Source organism: Ornithodoros turicata, unplaced genomic scaffold (assembly GCF_037126465.1).
Source record: "Ornithodoros turicata isolate Travis unplaced genomic scaffold, ASM3712646v1 Chromosome16, whole genome shotgun sequence".
NCBI lineage: Eukaryota > Metazoa > Arthropoda > Arachnida > Ixodida > Argasidae > Ornithodoros > Ornithodoros turicata.
Genome location: NW_026999320.1, coordinates 2,353,832 through 2,373,805, shown reverse-complemented (window position 1 = coordinate 2,373,805; position 19,974 = coordinate 2,353,832). Strand labels below are relative to the sequence as shown.

At 45.7% G+C, this 19,974-nt stretch overlaps 1 long non-coding RNA gene across 1 annotated transcript in view; it reads right to left on the bottom strand.

Annotated features, from left to right (window-relative positions):
- Nucleotides 1–7,319: 7,319 nt before the first annotated feature.
- LOC135372641 (uncharacterized) overlaps nt 7,320–19,974 on the bottom strand; it is a 40,013-nt gene continuing 27,358 nt past the window's right edge. The window contains exons 3-4 of the long non-coding RNA XR_010416047.1: nt 10,832–10,939; nt 7,320–10,698 (exon numbers count right to left, since the gene is read on the bottom strand). This is a non-coding gene — a long non-coding RNA (uncharacterized LOC135372641). The remainder of the gene's footprint in view (nt 10,699–10,831; nt 10,940–19,974) is intronic.

The window sequence follows — 19,974 nt, the reverse complement described above, 5'->3', positions numbered from 1 at the left end:
GATTTCAGTTCGTCCACGCATCTCACAAATCCCACCTTTTCCATGTTTGTGCTGGATGCAACATCTGGAGACTAGAGCAAGAAAAAGAAACAAAAAGAAAGAATCAAACTATGGCAGCTGGTAGGCCTTATGCGAGTAATATGTGCCAAACACTTACCTCACCAACCTGTACTTGAACGGAGCTGACGATTTTCTTTGAATGGGCTTCATAAAAGCGTATGCCATGTACTTGGCACAGTGACCAGGAGAATCACATCTGCCATCTCGAAGGAGGTCAACAGGCTTGTCTCGAGGTGAAAGGAGCAGGTTGTTGTGTTCTGCATTCCAAACCTGTAAGATTTGTGCAATATAACAGTCATTATTGCACAAAGCAAACTCAATACCTCCTTATTCACTGAAGCACCGATGCCTGTCTGTTACTACTTATCACAATCATATGATAATTAATACTTTACATAGATTTTCAAGTATTTTGCAAGCGACTAGGAACTAGTACCTGTCATACAGCAGGCAGTAGGCAACCTTTCTGATATGCGTCGTATGCAACCTTTGAAATCATTTGTATGTTGATGGAGCTCAGCAGTCGGAGAACCTTTAGAAAAGGATGTAACGCTTTATTACTTATGCTCCCAAACCTGCAAGTACGCACCGTGGGGACTGGCTCCGTTGAACAGTATTGCACCGGAGAGCAAAACGTTTCCTGCAGCCATCCTGTTCAATTCTGGCTGACTGTTCCAAGAGAATTTGTGGCCGCTTGCACATTCGAACACAACAGTGAGAAGCGTGCCCCGAACTGATGTGGTAACCTTGCATGACCCACTGCAACTGCGACACGCTTTGAACAATTCCAGTAGTGGGGCTTCAAAGACAATGAATTTTCGCTGTTCCACTGGACATTCAAGTATAGTGGTGTCTCTAGAAAATTAATTGGCCATCCTTAGTCATAAGTATGCTTCAACAGAAAGTGTTCCTGTACCCTTCAAGGAAGTTATCCTCAGATGTATAGTAGCTCTCATCAGTTTCTTCTCCCACTGTTGATGTCATACTGATGTTCTGCACCTGTCCAAAGACTCCAAAAATGTTACAAAGTCTGCACACGTAACAAAGCTAGTGGTTCCACCGTGGACTTGGCAGAATCTGCGGAGTGGGGGTCGATGTAATTATTGGCCCACGTGATGTCCTTTCAGGTGTCTTTGTGTCCATGTAAGGATTGCAAAAATATTAACAATTGGATACAGACTCACCCCTATTCTACCTCTTGAGGAATCACACAGCTGTAACTGGTAGAAGCACGAAGGGGAGACGAAGCCACAGGTAGGAATGCTGTCACTCCTGGCAAATCCGGATAATCGTTTTTAGCATACCAGCTTCCAGCTATTTCTGTCATGTTAACTTGAGTTCCTGGATCACACACACACGCACACAAAACAAAGAAACAAACAAAAAGAGTAATAAGAAATGCGGAGCATGTTGAGCACTAATCTTGTATACATTTCTTACATGCTGACTTCATCGTGGTTGGAGAGACGGTGCTGCAGTGTGCGTGGTCGAACTCGACTACAGTTGTTTCCTGCAAAGTAGGAAAGTTCATGTTTACTGAGTATATTTGGGTTCTGAATTCTTGCAGTGCAGATCTGGACAATAGTCTTTTTTACTGCGTACTTCACAAACAGTGTCCGTCGACGTGGACAATGTGCTGGCAGCATCAGCAGTGTCATCCGATACGGTGACTTCCATGCACAAGTCCATGAAATCATTGCAGTCGACCTGAAACAGTTTTAAAACTATTTCAAAAGAGAAATTTTCAAAAGATGACCAAATGATGAGATCTCTACATACTACGCAGCAGTCTGGCGCCACAGCAACAGCGGAATGTCGCTAAAATTACATGTGTTCATGTTCACAATGTCCAGTAGGTAGGATAACACAAGTTAAATGGTATACGTCATCGCTATATTATAATTTGTACATGTGAGACACCTGTACATACCTGAGACGTTGTGTTGAGCCCGTCACCAATGGCAGCAGAATAACTGTTGACGGAACGGCAGTTTGCTTCATACGTTTTCGTACTTCGCCTACTGCGGCATCTTCGTAGTCATCGGCAGCAAAATGGGCTGAGCACACACGACACGACTGCTGTATCTCATTGCCGAGTGCTTCTAACCACCTTCGTTTTCGCGCATTGTCCTGTGAAATCTTGTGGTAGAAAACGCCCGTAGTCGAGGATGAACGATTTCCCCATCCTCGAACGCCACAACGTTCACCAGGTATACGTGAATACGTGACACAACAGTGACTGACAAGTGATTTGATTACTTTCACAGACTTTCACGTTCTGCTTCGCGCGGCCAGTATGACTACCCACGGCGTAGACAATAAGCGCGATAACACAGACGGCCTTGCAAACGGCATGGCGGGTCGTGCCGGCGAAATAGCTGAATGTTTTATTAGTACAGAAACTATGTTTTCCAAATGCCTGGAATTGAACGTCATTTTTAAAATGACGTTTACCTTTAACGATAATGTGCCTCAACTTTGTTCTCTACAAAACTATTGTCACGTGGTACAGGTTGCCCAATCCCGGACGCCCTGGACCCGAAACCCAAGTTACTCTTCTTTGCCGTTCGTTGGCAGCACCGTCCATGTTCCGGCAACCTTCAAAATATTTATACGTAAAAAATATGCCGAATTGTGAGGTAATCCTTTCTCTGTGTTATCAAACAATGATAATGCGCAGGATGGTGGGCAAAAATATCGGGGTTATTTTTCACTTTTCGGTCCCTTTAAAATATGGTCATCAAAGGACACCGATAGGTAGTAAACGAAATACTCACGCAGCAACTAATAAAACTGAATACATGTGTGACATGAGCGAGTTGGCAAAATCAATGCGCATAGGCACGTGTGCCAGGCTGCCAGCCCAAAATGACTTCCTCAAAGTTTTGCAAATAGTGTGTAAGTGACAGACACGCAGGTACCCATTTATGTACCACACATTTACAGTATTTACTCTGACAGGCAAAAATAGAAATAAAAATGTCCTTAAAAACGCCCCGAAAGCAAGTGCTAATGTGTAGTAGTACCACTTTGAGCATCAACGTCAGATCGATGTAGCGAAAAACAGCGACTTCGCTACGAGATGAGTGCAGACTCACACGGTAATGGCATTGAAGGGGACTGTTTCATTCGGAGGCCCATACAGTGGTTTCGGTTACTACCGCTGTGGGACGTCGTAGCAAGAGTTCACTAAGGAAGTACAGGATATCCCGCTGCAACGTGAGCGATCACAGTAATCGCACTCCATTGTCAACGTGATAGCATATTATCGCATAGGTGCTGTCATGCTGTGTGCAAACTAGAGGGACTCACACACTCGATACGGTCGGCGATCGTGATTGTGCGTGTCGTAACTTACACTCATTAATCATTTTTACGAGCTCTGCATAGGAAAAATTTGAACGTTATCCCCTCCCTCCAGTCACTAACATTGTTTACATAGATTGAGAAGTTATCCGTCAAAAAGAACTCGTTACGAGTTAAGTCACCGTGTGCAAAATGTAACTAAGTTAATAACGAAGTTCTTCACCATGAAATGTAATTCGCAGTTACTGCCTTACTTAAAAAAAAAGAACGAGTTACTTCCAAGTTACTCCGGACACAAAATAGCATTACGCAGGTGCAGGGCGCGTGAGCAGTTGAGTTAGACCTTGAGTTGCCCGCGGAGGAGTGGAACACGCTTAGATAGTTTTCGTTTAGTCCAACAATAGACCTCTCCCTGTTTGTAAACAAATGACGTCATAGTGTTCGACAGCGCCAAAATTTTGTAGAATTGAACTACGCTCGAAGCTAGAGGTGAGCAAGGTCGCGTCCGAAAGCCACGGTCTTGAGGGGATGGTCCCTTACATGGTCCCTTAAAGGGACGCGAGCCTCGGTACTACTTTTCTTTGAATTGCTTTCAATGGGAGACAGCGAACGAGTGCCCGTTCGTCTAACCCAGCCCCTATTCCGATTTGTTTCGGTTTCAGTCTGTCTATCAATGTCATGATGACGTTTCTTTGGTAGAGGTCTATTCAAACGCTTAGCACCTTACCCCCTGTGGGCGCACAATGGTTCAGCTTCATTTCAATGGCAGCGGTTATCACTTCCTGAATAAAATACTGTCATTGATTGAACATCACGTTTTGTAGGCAAAAATGCCATGATGGAACCGGAGAGAAAGCAAGAAAATATGTGGACGTGAGCGAGTTAAACGTAACTTGAAACCTAGCTTAATTTACTTTGGCAAAGTTACCTGAAAAATGAACGAGTGCCTTACTACGGGTTACCACGGCGCAAAAGTACCGAGTTAAGTTACAAGTTACCAAAAAAAAAAAAGGAACTTAGTTACAGTAACGAGTTACCTCGAACTCTGCATTTGAACATACCCGGACCAATCAGTAAGCAATGTTGCACGTAACCCTGTTACAGATATCGAAACTTTTTTCGGTGTCGGAGTGCAGATCCTGATACTTACTAAATCGGTATCGGAAAGCATTTCCGTTACGAATTTACGGTAACGCGATCCCCGTATCGTTACCGATACTTTTTTCAGTGCCGGACCCTTCCTTCACCGACCATATTTCTTACTCTCATTCATTGTCACAGTGTGTGGGAACCTCTGTTCACCACCACCGGAACCCCCCAAACTCGCTCGCATCAACCGCGCATGGGAAAAGCCACAAAAACGGGTTCACTCCCAACCAACCTTGTTTATTGTCAGACGTTCCAGACCGCATTGCATCAGAACAGGTTCTGTCCGCCCGGGCTGCGTGGCAGCCACTGCCCCACTTCCCTGTTGCACCCGCGCTTTTATCTCCAGCAAAACAACTAGTGCCCAGAGGGGGGCTACATCCCTATTGCTACCAGCGCCCCCACATCTCCCCCTCCCTAAGTCCTCTTCGAAAGTTCAAACGTCCTCGTCCGAGGGAAACTGCATCAGCAGGTCGTCTGCGGGGTCCATGGGGCTCGCAGGTGGAACGGGGGCGTGCTCCGGCGGCGGGATCACGGCGCAGAGAAGTTCGCGCAGCGCCTCCGGACGGAGACGACGTAGGACACTCACGGCAGCCTCCGGAGTGATGTTGCCAGGCGCCTGTGCCGCACGAGAACGATGCACGCGTCCCTGCCGGTTGGTGGTTCAGTGGAGTTCGGGGACTCCGCACGTTGGGCAGAAGAGGCGCTGCTCCTCGGCCGAAAGCGGCAGAAGAGGGTCCGCCGGGTGTCGCTCCGACAAGGTTAGACCTCGGAACGGGGGTCGAACGGTGGCCGGGTCCGAAGTCCGGAGGGGACGGTGTTGGGAGGTCCATCTTGAGTGGCTGGCCCCGGACACCGGATATCCATTGTGGACAACGGTCCACGTCGTGACCGACCTCTGCGGTCGAGGCGCAGGCGTAGGCGGGAACGGAGACCGTGACCGGGGACTGGGCGACCTGTACCTCCGTCGTCTGGGACGACCCCGTTCAGCGCCTGGAAGAAAATAAAATGGGCAGTAATGAGAGGGAAACTCCCCCATACCCCCACGAGTGCTGGATCAGCGCTCGCCTTACAGACAGGTGAAGGGCCGCGTAGCGGAAGTTCAAGCAAAGCACACTGGGTCGGGAGCACCAGGTTCTGGTGACCGAAACCAAGCACTGACGGGAACGTACGAGCTGCAACTCAGATGATCCGTACTGGCAGGTTGAGCCGCGCAGAACCCTCGCTGCAATGACTAACCTTTGCGCAAGACAATGGTGTCAGATACTCGGGGAAACGGCGACATCCGGGAACCGAGACATTGCCTTAAACCAGTTGAAAGCCGGCTCCTTCCCAAGCGTACCAGGGCGTCACATCAAACCGTAACACGTCTGGGCTATCTCTTGCAAATCCTAAGAGATAAGCGTACTCCAGGTTGCGGGCGGTCTCAAATTCGTCCGAGATACCGTTGCGCCGGGTAGAGCGCAACGTCACCTTATCAGCCTGATATCCGCGTAATCCAAGGAGGCGGTATATCAGGAAACAACAGCGTGCAAGATCATGTCTAGAGCGGCGAACCGCCTAACATCAAGATGCGCTGCCCCTAACGTGCCATGCATGGTTACATCGCTATCGGGTTAAGTTTATGTCGGCTGCGGCCTGCGGGTTCTGCAGCGTGACCGATCGTGCTGACAAGGGCGCTGCACCTTATATCAAGAGCACATAAATGGCACTGCGGGGTCTGGAAACCTGTCCGTGGGTACCGACAGACGGGGGACTCCGTTTGAGCGTCAACGGACGGGAGGCGGGCAAAATACTAAACCCACTGTGGTCCCCATACGCGCGACCGAACGGGAGGGCTCCGGAAGACGGGGCATAAACCGCTCATTCCGCCAACACGAGCAACGAGGCCAGTGACCACACTAGAATTTAGAAAAAAAATAAACGAATAAACGGGGCGACTCCGCTGCACCAAGCAGGATGAGCCAACAGCCCCTCGAGACAACAGCACAAGGCTGCTTCCGTCTCAGACTGAAAACAAAAAAAGCAACAGAAAATAAGACCAGCGGTGACTCTAGTGCACCATGCAAAATTAGCACACCGCTACGGAAGCAAGAGCGCGAAGCTCCTTCCCGCTTCCAAAAAAAAAAAGAGCTCAATCACAAAATTACAAACAGGCACTCATACTCGTATTAGCAGAAAACGGGGAAGGCCCCTACGTTGGGCGCCAAATTGTGGGAACCTCTGTTCACCACCACCGGAACCCCCCAAACTCGCTCGCATCAACAGCGCATGGGAAAAGCCACAAAAACGGGTTCACTCCCAACCAACCTTGTTTATTGTCAGACGTTCCAGACCGCATTGCATCAGAACAGGTTCAGCCAGGGCGGACAGAACCTGTTCTGATGCAATGCGGTCTGGAACGTCTGACAATAAACAAGGTTGGTTGGGAGTGAACCCGTTTTTGTGGCTTTTCCCATGCGCGGTTGATGCGAGCGAGTTTGGGGGGCTCCGGTGGTGGTGAACAGAGGTTCCCACGCTACTACTGCAGTGTCACTACGTGCTTCGTAAGGGGAATTATAATGTTGAGGTGAAGTCGTTGTGTGTGTGCTCTAGATTCCACTGCTAAGTTGCCGTGTCGGACAGAGTCACGCTGTTACCTTTTACAGGTTTTCTCGGTCATTGGATTCCACGATATACGTGGGCGTCACATTAACGCAATTACCATATTGGCCTTTGTCAGCTGGCGGAGTGACCACGGCCTGCTATGGTGGCAGAAAAATACTTTGAGAACCTGCTATTTATTTGTTTATTGTCGATACATTAAGAGTCCGAAGGCATTACATAATGGAGGTGGGAACACGGTGGGAATACAGAAAAAAAATGAAGGCGAACGGAGTGCATGATAAAACTGATATTTGACAACATGCAGAAAAACAAAACGTACAAGATACTATACGGTATATACATATGAACGAGATACACAACAGCTAGAGATACAAGGATGTAATCAGTGATAGACAGTAGTAAGTAAACTACTTTCTATGTAGTTACAAGGTAATTGCAACTATTCAACGAACAGTAATTACAAGCCAGTAGTTGAACTACATTGTTCGTACTGAACTACGAAACTGTCGTCGGCTCAGTCGGCTGAGACCGAAGACAAGCGCCAAGGCACGATCCAAGCCAATCCAGGTAAAAAACATGTTGTCTTGCACGCTCATTGCCAAGGTAAATTTACCCAGGTAGCGAAAACAAGGAAAAAAAAAACAAATCTGACCCGGCAACACTGTCATCTCCGTGACTCGAGCGATCCTGGGTGTTGGTAGCACTGGTACCACGGTGTATCTTACACCGTGACTGGTACGGTCGTCAACAAAAAATATTTACGACGCGCGCATGGGTCTTGCATAAACTAATAGTTTACTCATAATTCAAGTATAGGAAAGGCTATTTGTTGCACCACTAGTACATATATACGAAATCATCTACCACCTGAGTACGTTTCCGTACCCTGCTCCACTGCGCATATGTAGCAGTACGCTCGTTTGTCCGTTCATTCTTTTATCCGTGCCCTGTACCCGTGCATTCTAATGCGGAGTTCGTACACTTTTTGGATTAAACAGGAAGCGACGTTCACATTCCGAAGCTATAGGCCAAGATTAACGCGTGTGAACAGATGAGTGCTATGCATCCCGTGTTGCTGGCCGCGGGAAAAAAAAGGTTTCGTCGTGGCAAGACCGGCCATGATAGCGTGAGTGCTAGCAAACCAGCGGTGCACCAACGATGCCATGTTTTTTGCAACGGACCCATTATGACCACTCGTTAAAGAAATACAAACAGCTAATCACTACGTGTACGTGTAGGTCTAGGTTAGGAATGAAACTTCCATTTTATTTGTGGTTATCACGTACCCTTCGTCAAAACCTGTGATAACTCTATGTATTTCGAACTCATATGTGTCATTAAACCAGATGTGATATATTCTTCTCTTTTCTCGTCTGGTATTGCTGTCCTTGGTGGCTAGTATGGTTCGGTAAGGAAAAAGGGAAGGGTATACAACGCAAACGAAGTACGCGAATGCAAACGTGTCATGGCTAATTATGAACTACTTATTCATGAGAGAAACTGATGTTCTGAGGCTGGAACAACATAGAAGGGACAGATACAAACAGAGCTTATTCATGCTGCTGACGTCATATGTGACGCCATTTATTTACAAGAGTAGTAGACCGCGCAACGCATGCATGGCGCTGACAGTATCATTGCGCCATCTGAAGACGCAGGGCCCTATGGGAGTTTCGCTACCTGTTTATATATACCTTGCTCATTGCTGTGTCTCTTCGCGTCCTGTGTGATGTTGTCGCGATACTCTTTCGTTATTGAACACTGCTATAAGGATATCAACGTGAGAGCACGAAGCAAAAACTTCACTGCCGCCTGCAGGTTCTGCCCTCATCGCATGCTATCTGGGAGCGTCAAGAGCTAAAGGGTCATAGTCAAATATCTTGATGGTTGTGCCAAGAAGGCATCAGTGTCTGGTCTACAGTAACCGTTACACCTACCTAGCATAGATTTCTAGTCAATATACACTAATGACACAGTGAACCGATGTCAAGATGCCACATACACTCTTAACTCGGTACCCTTTATTGTAACTTTTAGCAATGCGTAACCTTTATATAGACGTAGATTTCCAAATATCGTAGAGGTTACACGTCCGATACCAATATTTAGAGGTTAAACACGACTTGTAACGTGACACTGGAGGAGCAATATTCGAACGAATTCCGCGTTTGAATTACCTTCGTTTGTTTTTCTTGTTTCTTCGCAAGGTTTCAAGGTTGCAAGGGTTCAGCTCAAAAGTCATTATGTTCTCGTTCGAGCCGCACATACAATAATTCAGAACGAGAGTTTCGGATCAGTGTGCGTTACGTTGTGTCTCTGCGTCTGTACGTACTGCGGATCGTGTTCAGAATAGTGAGGAAAGCACAAGGTTGAAGTGACGGATCTTTATCAGGGTATTTCTACGGTATGTTCACTACAAAGTTTACGTAGTTACGTTTTTGCTGGACAGTATAGGAACACTAATCGCAACACAGTCTGTCTCTTCAACACGGTTCAACGGTTCAATACAGTGTGTACGCGTGTGTGTGTTACGTCCGTTATGTGCTTAATCCCTTGTCATCCTTGAGTTTTACTTCTTCGTGTGCTTCTGATTAACCATAGCCGCGTCGCTGATGTGTCATTCTGACATATATTCCAGTATATTGTGTATTCCAGTATTCTGCAGTATATTCCAGTTTAGGTACTACCAGGGTAGTGTAGGCTGGTTTCTTAATTGATGATGGTGCTAGCTTCAGACTGAGTTGAAAGAATCCTAATGAGCGATTAGCCTTAGGTATGATGTAAGGGATATGGTTAGACCAAGAGAGGTTCGTTGTAAAGAGGGCACTGAGCTATTTAAATGAGGAGACACGCGCAAGCTCACAGGAACCAAGATGATAAGGTTCAGCGGTTGGTATTCGCCGTGTGAACTTGTGGGGCGCTGCAGTTCGCCCATGATACAGTCGCTGCTTATCGAAGGAGATAAGAGCGCCGCGCGATGGGGGGAGACGGCAATGTTTCTGCCGACAGCTGTCAACGTATTCAGCGGGATTAGGAGCGGAACGGAGGATCCGCGACACATGAGATGTAAGTGGTGCCCTTGTCACTGAGTAAAGAGTGTGTTTGTTCACTTGTGTCTGTGTCTCTCGGTGCAGCGGTTGGGCAAAAGACGGGTTGGATTCAACCTCGCGTGGGATTCAAGAGGGTAGAATCCTACAAACTACATAATTTTGCATTTGTTAGAGCGAACAGGCAAAAACCAGTTGGAGCACTAGGCCTGTATTTGACCAATGTTGCTTTGGATATTGACAAGGTCAAGCAAAATGTCCGGGCTATATAATATATATGCAGTTTTTGACTGCAGTTTGCTATGATACAAATGTTGTGTTCACAGTAGTTTATTCACTTGTCCCCAATGCGAAAGTTTAATGAAGGAAGCTAGGGGAGATAGCATTCAAACGTAGCCGTGAGAAAGAGGTGCGATTCAGGAGGTCTGTAGAAGCGCTAGCTACGGGAATGGAGCACAAGGAGGAGACTGGAGGCGGCGCACTCCTTGGGGACTGCACGGGGGACTGCCGCGTTCGCCAAGGAAGTGGGATACTGCATGGTTGAAATTTTCATTAGACACACATCACACCATTGTGAAAGTTTAATTAACGAAGCTAACGTGAAGCTAGAGAGCTAGAAGTTACCGTGAGAAAAAGGTGCGTCTCACGAGGCATTCTGAACTCACCTGTGCAGTAGCGAAGCCGCCACAGGAATAGGGCTCGGGGAGGAGTCTGGAGGCATCAGACTCTCTGCACGAGGGGACGGCTCTGACATTCGCCCAGGACCTGGGCAGCTGCACGGTTAAAATTTTGATTACACACATTTCACAACACTGAAAGGTGTATACGTTAAAGGGACTCGAAAGTGAAAAACAACCCCCCACATTTTTGCCCACTGTCGTGCACAACATCATGATTTGGTAAGACACAGAGAGCATTACTTCTCAATTCGGCATATTTTTGCGTATAAATATTTTGAAGATTGCCGGAACATGGACGGTGCTGCCAACGAACGGCGAAAAAAAGCAACTTTGGTTTCGGGTCCAGGGCTCCCAGGAATTGGTCAACCCTTACCACGTGGGAGTTAATTTTGTAGAGAAGAAAGTTTACGAACATTATCTTACAGCTAAACGCCATTTTAAAAATGGCGCTCACTTCCACAGTTTCGACGTTAATAAAGCATTCAGCTAGTTCGCCGCTACAAGCTACGATCCACCGCCCCACCTGCAAGGCCGTCTGTGTTATCGAGCTTATTGTTTACGTCGTGGGTGGTTATGTTGCGCACGATGCAGAAAGTGGAAGTGAATTATTTAGTAATAATAATAATTTAATATTTTTAAATAATAAAAAATAAAAAATAATAAATAATAATTTAAAGTGATGTCAGAAAAGCGGTAGTGTCTGACATCACCACAGTGGAAGACACAATTGGTGGCGCTGCCGCGCTACTGAGCATATTAGAGAAAGAACTGAAGAAGAAGAGACCAACGGTGAGTTACTTTGCATGTTGGAAAAACGTTCAGATAAGTATATCAATTCACTTATCGTTCAGTCTGTGCATGACTGTGCAGACGAAGGGAAGAAACTGCGTCATTTTAGGCCGTCAGTTCGTTCCAGACAGTCATGCGTACCGCATGCAACGAATATAGCAATTAAAATTATAACACGTTACGCTGAAAGAACGGCGGTGGTGTCCTGCGATGGCAACTCAACGGTACTCCGCCTGAGGGAAGATGAAATAATGTGCTAGCACCTTACAGTGAGTAGTGTCGTGTACTTTTTTTCGTGATAAGTGCTTGACGTAGCCATCACCTGGGTAATTCCATCTCAACTCCTACAGGGTGGTCCAGGCATCATTACCGATTTCCCTTTAAAAAATATATGTTGTACCGCAACACGCATACACACAGGAGCAATAAGTATTTTGGCTCTATGTGTTGTGGTCCGCCAGGAAAAAATTCCCAAAGAAATTGACACGGCGACGGAGCTTTCTGACGGAGCGATTTTGACATTTTATTCCTCGCCATCGGACGGTCTTAAACTATAGATTTTTATGCACAATATCTCAGGTACAATGACTGCGTAAACAGCACGGGTCAATTCTATTTTGATCTTCAATTAAAAATCGCCAAATTTGCAACAAAATTCACATGTTGGTCATATTTGTCTTTGCGCTGCACTCTTCCTATACACGCCATCTAGATATATGAAGTACCGGCGTGTAGGTCGAAGCGTGCTCTTTAAAGTGATGTAAGATTTACATGTCTGTACATTGCCGCCCTTCGACAAGGCGGTGTAGAGTACAGCTATGTTCTCAAAAAAAAAATTTTCAAAAAATTTGTTTGCTCTCGTTTCTCAAAAACCCCACCTCCGATTTCCTTCATATTTTGTAGTTATATAGCCCAGTGTATGACCTACATGTGTTCGCAAAACGGAAGGTTCCCTCTCAGCACAACTCGGGATAGCCCACAACAAGCGTGGAGTGCGTAGCACACTATGTACACAGCGACCGAGAGAACCACGCCGCGGCGTCTGCTACTGCCGACGTCTGCGGCCTTGAATGACAGAGGTCAGGATGCAGACCTACCGCAAATCCCATCGTAGCAATATATTTTGAGTCTTTCTGACTCGTTTTTCCCACAGTCGAATCTCAATGCCGTTCACTTGAAGTTCAGTGACTTTCTGACTCGGTGACTCCTCGTTTCCGACATGAACTCCAAGTGCAGTATGGATTGCGTGTACTGTGCTGACTGTGCGGTGGTATGGTAGCCATCTCAAGCCAAAAAATCGAAAGAACTACGCTTTTGTTATTGGAACGAAGTTCCCTAGAAATATACCGGGCCTCAAAGGAGGAAGAACGGAAGGCAGTGCGAGCGGAATCCATTCTTGCCACGTGGACGAAAAACGTGGAAGGAGATGGACGCATCACTGCCAAAATGTCCGGTGTTTCCGAGGAACGACCAGAGTACTTTCCGAACGGCGTCCAGCCGGGTTATACCTTACAAGTTCGTGATCTGTATTATCGTTTTTCTGAAACATATTATATAAATAAACGATTTTTTGACGACTACGTGCCTAAAAAGTGTTTAGTGCTGTTTTATTGCACGCGGTTATTACATTTTGATGGTATCACGGTTCAAGGCATCATTCTGCCCTGCATTCCAAATTTTGTTGCGTGTTAGCCTGAATTGTGCTGAAAGGGAACCTTCCGTTTCGCGGACACATGTATGTCATAACCTGAGCTATGTAATTAGAAAATACGAAGCAGATCGGAAGTGTTTTTTTTTTAGAAACGAGAGCAAAAAAAAAAGAAAAGAGAAAGAGAAAACATTTTTGAGAGCATGGTTGTACTCTACACCGCGTTGCCGAAAGGGAGCAAGGTACAGACGTGCAACTTTGACATCAGTTTAACGAGCATTCGTCCATCTCCTTTTTTTTCACTTTCTTCTTTGTTTTTTTCCAATTTTTCGTCCATATATGACAAGAATGGATCGTGACGGCCGCTCGCACTGCCTTCCGTTCTTCCTACTTTGAGGCCCGGTATGTTTCTAGGGAACTTCGTTCCAATAACAAAAGCGTAGTTCGTTTGATTTTTTGGCTTAAGATGGCTACCATACCACCGCACAGTCGGCACAGTACACGCAATCCATACTGCACTTGGAGTTCAAGTCGAAACAGGAGTCACCGACCCAGAATGTCGCAGAACTTCAAGTGAACGGCATTGAGATGAGACTATGGGCAAAACGAGTCAGAAAGACCCAAAATATATTGCTACGATGGGATGATTTGCGGTAGGTGTGCATCCTGCGCTCTGTCATTCAAGGCCGGAGACGTCGGCAGTAGCAGACGCCACTGACCCTGTTATCTCCGCGGCGTGGCTCTCTCGGTCGCTGTGTACATAGTGTGCAACGCACTCCACGTTTGTTGCGGGCCATCCCGAGTTGTGCTGAGAGGGAACCTTCCACTTTGCGAACACATGTAGGTCATACCCTGGGCTATATAATTACAAAATATGAAGGAAATTGGAGGTGGGGTTTTTGAAAAACGAGAGCCCCATTTTTGAGAACATAGCTGTACTCTACACCGCCTAGTCGAAAGGCGGCAATGTACCGATATGTAAATTTGACATCAATTTAAAGAACACGCTTCGACCTACACGCCGGTATCTCATATATCTCGATGGCGTGTATAGGAAGAGTGCAGCACAAAGACAAATATGACCAAAATGTGAATTTTGTTGCAACTTTGGCGATTTTTAATTGAGGATTAAATAAAATTGACCCGTGCTGTCTATGCACACTGAAAGTCGTTGTACCTTACAAACTGTGCAAAAAAATAGTTTAGGACCGTCCGATGGCGAGGAATAAAATGTCAAAGTCGTTCCGTCAGAAAGCTCCGTCGCCGAGTCAATTTCCTTGGGATTTTTTTCCTGGCGAACCACAACACATAGAGCCACAATATTTATTGCTCCTGTGTGTATGCGTGTTGCGGTACAACATATATTTTTTCAAGGAAAATCGGTGATGGTGCCCGGACCACCCTGCCTGAGTCGAAATGGAATCACCCACCTATATTATGGTCAGTTCTTCACTGATTGCGCGCTATGTAGTGTCGCAGTGGGCTAATTATGCTGTATTTCGTTCCTTGCAGATCTACGATGACGACATCTGTGTGGGAACAGCACAAGCAGGTAGTTTTCGTGCCTGTATAGCTCCCACCTTGGTTCTCTTTACTACGAACTTACCCATTGTATGCCTTCGTGACACTTTTTGTTCGTTGAGATTAGGGAAGAATGGAATGCGCTCAGAGGGACTGTCATTGAAACTGCCTTGGATAGAGTTCTGCAGGACATTTCGGAAGCGGCTTTCAGGTACAGTCAAAAGAAGCGGTAAGATGATTTGTCCTCCGAGATAGTCTACAGATAGTTCGGACGTATCACGGCTTTATGGCTTCCATAGCGCATATGCATTGCGACACATGCAGTGTGTTTCTGTTTAATTCTTGTGTAATGTTGGGTGAATATTCATATTGTGATTATGTATATGTGCAGCAATGATAGTCACACTCCTTGTGGTCCTCAGTCTGGCACATGAAAGGTAGGAGTCCTTCATCACGCCCCAGGTGGGTACGTATGGCGTTCGTTCTTATTGTACATCGCAAAAGGTTTTGTTCTGTAACTAAGGAAACGAGCTTTGCATTTCTTGTACTTTATTACTGATGTCTCTAGAGCGACCGCGAAGATAACGTCCTGCTGAAAAAATTTTCTAGATAAAGAACGAACATATCTGTCATGTGGTATGCTTTTCCTGGGAAGTATTCCATCCGGAGCAAACGCAGTTATACCTGGAGTTCACACTACTTCATCGAAAGCCGCGAACGCGGGGAACGCATTCACAGCTTTTACGGCATTCGCGACCCTTTCGTTCACACTGTGTTCCGAACGCCGGGAATGCCGGCACTACTGGCACCACTGTACTCCGCTACAAAAACTGATCCGTTTCATTCTTCGAACTGTACTCAAGCTCCACGCGTGTAATACGTAAAATACATTGTGATAAATCAGAATAACGCCAAACACGTATTTATTGCGTTTTATACAGCAACCTGTAATGCGATGCCCGCTTCCCTGGCCTAATCCGGCCCAGCAACGCTCTGCGTTCAAAGCTCTTCTGACATTTCTGGACACGATTCCGGACTTCGATCGTTGTTGACTTTGACTTCTTGTTCATCAAGTCAACAGGAATTGCCATTGACATTATTTTGACAATCTCTTGAACTACCTTATGTGTACCTTTTGTGGACAAGGTATATAGATGTCGTTGTTGACAGTTTGTGGACTTTCTATGCGCCTATGTAGCAAGTACTTATTTCAACCGTTTTTTTTTTTCTACATAGATGAATTCCGTATTAATTACTGCATTATCGGACAGTGATGTCCACAGAGTTCGACCTCAAGGGGGTACCGAGCATCCCATAAGGGGGGGGGGGGATATGTATATAGAGGCATACTTGTGGCTCTGTTGATTGGGAGACAAGCTGTATGGGTAATATCAGCAATTTGTTGGTGTGTTGCAAAAAACCGTGTGGGGTGTACACCACTCCTGGGAGGTGGAGAGGTCCGTGCTATCGGCTCTCTAAACGAAGCGGTATTTGGACCTGAACTTATAATTAAATGTAGTAGCTTGAACGCCACTTTGCCACCTTTTAGCTACATATTAAAACACTAAATACATTTTCGATGACTTTGAGGAGACTATTCCTCGTATTATTTATACTACAGTTTAGTACACAATATACTTCCAACTTATACGACCACATGAGGATCATGCGCATGCGATAGGTTTCCTGCACATTTTGATTCCGCGCCTCCGTGCCTCGCCCTCGCCTCATCACGAAGGAGTCATCACCATTAGCATCATCGGAATGTCGTTGGAACGGTTGCAGGATGTTTCAACTGCCTCAGGCTCTCAGCGTTCGCACATCAACTACAGAACAAAGGAGGATATAATTTTGCGTCAAGGTAAGCTGTGTGATAGAAGTGTGTTATCAATCTTCACTTATATTCACACAATGACTGTTATGCTGTAGGTTTTTGTTCTCGTTTCGAGCAGCGGCTGCGGTCTTGAGTGCTGTCAGGTAAGTGTACAAGTATCACTTCGTGGTCGGTGTTGGTTCTGCTAATTTCATTCTCGATTTTGCAGGCCATGAAACAACAAGGGAGGATATCATTTTGCGTAGTGTGATCAAGCTTCACTTATATTCATACGATGACCGTTGTGCCGTAGGGTTTTGTATGTTTCGAGCGGAGGCTTCAGTTCTGCGTCCCGTCAGGTAAGTGTTCAAGTATCTGTTAGTGGCCGGTGTTGATTGTGAACCAAATTTGTTGTTGCTATGACCATTTTACTCGGTTTTACTCACTTGCGTTTGAACATTGCTAGTTTGCGATTGAACGCCCGATTCAGACACATTTGTCTCCAGCGCTTCCAGAGACGTTGCTTTCGCCGAAATTCAGTGAATTTTGAAGTCCACCGTTATCGTGGGTCGCCAGAAGAACTCAGACCGCAACCGGTCATTGACTGTCTATTGTGCGACGCGACACTGTGTGGCATAAAACATGTGTACGTGTGGAATACTTCGCTACTGTGTGCGCGGGATGTTTTGTATAAATGTGTCGACACTGCACCCCACTTTGAAGGTACGCATTTTCGGAATAAAATAGATACATATATAGTTTTGGTGTTAATCGGGCTTCAGTAAATCATGTATCTTCCTCGATTAAGAAGAATATACTGAGTGCCTCACGTAACGGTCGCCGAGCCTTTTAAAAAAGAACGGAGGTAGTTTCGTGGGTGACGCCGACTCATTGACAGCTGAGTCAACAGAGAAATTGAGATCACATATAACAAGACTTACACATGAAGGTCACAGGAAATCTGTTGTAAAGTATATGAAGAGTCTACAGAAGGACCTGTTACCTTCCTGTGAATAATTGCCAACAAGATTTAAAGTTCCATAAGTCAACATAAAATCAATATGTGAGGTAAACACAAGGCTATTAGAAAGTCTACTGAATGTATGTGCTCTCTGCTGACTATGTTCTGTAGAATGGAAAGAAAAGGTCAAAAGCCATTTTTGTAAGGGGACGTAACTACCACGATGACTACGTACGTAACATAATCCACGCTATTGCGACCCATGAAGAAGTCAGGTACTTCCAGTGGTATCGCAAGCATTGAGAACCCATACATGTAAACAGCAACTTTCAACATCATTTTCCGAGTACACCTCTCCCCTTGTGAAAAATTGTTTGGTCAACCAATAGACAAGCCATAGACAAAACGTCCATTGAAGCTATAGGCGGTCCATAGCCTTCCCTTAGACCACCTGTGCACACCCCTTTTTCCTTCCCATAGACAGTCAATTGGAGATTGGCAGCAACTGTCTATAGACAACCTGCTATAGAAAAGAAATGATCAACTGCCATTGCTCTCTATTGACTTTCTATGGACTGACCATAGACTGGCCAATGATTCACAATTGCTTTTCTACCATCATTATATTCACCGAATTCGTATTCATGAACTGTAATATGTTGAATATGAATCTGGAATTCTGATCAGTTCCATTTGTGTGTATGTGGATTGATGTTTTTTTACTTTGCCTTTCAATACTTGGCCGTCATTGGCACACGTCCAGGGTCATCGTGGATAACCAATAGTGCCAATTACTTAATTCTAGTGCTTTCAGGACGTCCACCTCTGAGCCCGTAACATTGGCACCTCCTTCCTAAGAGAAAACAGATACCATATATTGCTCGACTTGCGAGCTTCCACAAATTGGAGTGTCATGCTTGCCTCTGAGTCAGAATGAAGGGTGAGGTATCCCTGCTTAATTCGATTACGCATCCATCCAAGACCGAAGTAAGGAATATCTTGGAGTATTAAATCACCACCAAGCTAACGCCTGTGTTTGTAATTGCCTCCGGTTTCAGACGTTCAGTAGGGCCATTGAAAGTGAAACTTATGCAGTGAACACGCTACCTGCATCAATGCGAACCTGCGTGGATACTACGCACTGCACAAGTTTGACTTTCAATGGACCTACTGAGTGTCAGACCGAAAGCAGTTAAAAACACAAGCGTTATCTTGGTGTTGAGTTACTACTCCAAGCAATTCCTCACTTCGGGGATAGAAGTAGACATAATCGAATTAAGCTGGAACACCTCATCATTCATTCTGACTCGTCAAAGGCAAGCAGGCCACTTGCGGAAGCTCGAAAGTCAAGCAATATATGATATTTCTTTTCTGCTAGAAAGAAGAAGACGGTGGTGCATATGCCTTTCTAACTGCACGTGCTACGTTCTTGCACTGGTTAAGCTATTGCAGCTGGTACTAAGGATTATCCTCAATGAGTGTGCCAATGATGACCAAGTATTGCTTCTCAACACAGGGAAAGAACATCACTTTTACAAAAAAGGATCTCAGCAGAATTCCAGGTTTGGATTCAGCTGATCACGGTTCACGAATCCAAATAGAGGGCATATCATGATGGTAGAAGGGGAATGTTGACCACTGCCCAATCTACCGTCAGCCCATAGAAAGTCAATAGAGAGGCAATGGCAGATATATGTTTCCTTTCTATGGCAGGTTGTCTATAGACTGTTGCTGCCAATCTCCCATTGACGAGTCAAAGAAAGGATACACGGTAGTCCAAATGATGTCTATAGACTTGAAACAGACAGGCTATATATTCAGTAGACCAAAGGAAGTCTATTCAGGAAATAGAACGTCCAAAGGATGTCAACAGACTGGCTAAACTTATTTTTGTAAGGGTCCGCACACAGAAAGAAGTCACATCTGCAACACACAGATCTTTTGACGTGAATACGGCTTTATAACAATGAAAAAATGGCTAAGAAGCAAGGGAGCTGGTGCAGATGATGCATGGTTTTTACATTATGCAACGTCTTTATAGTCGGCAATGAGCTTCATCTTGGAAAGCCAAGCGCCCTGAAAACTGCCATTTTCAAAGCACAAGCCAACAGGCAGGGTTCCTAAACCGAAACCCATCATGGCAATGAGAACGACGAGAAAGGGCCAAAGGGTGAAAAAAAGAGAAAGTGGCAAGAACGGTGGGCAAGAAACGGTGGGCAGGAACTCACGAGAAAAGGACCCCACGTTCTCGTTGACGTGGTAATCTGTTGTTGTTTAAAGTCATAACGAGATCGGTCTCGACCTCGAAGTTGGTGTCTCTCCTCGTGCTGAGCGCAGCTGTCTCGTTTGTGTTACCAAAAGTACACAGCACTATAGGGTACACTTTGCGGTTACCT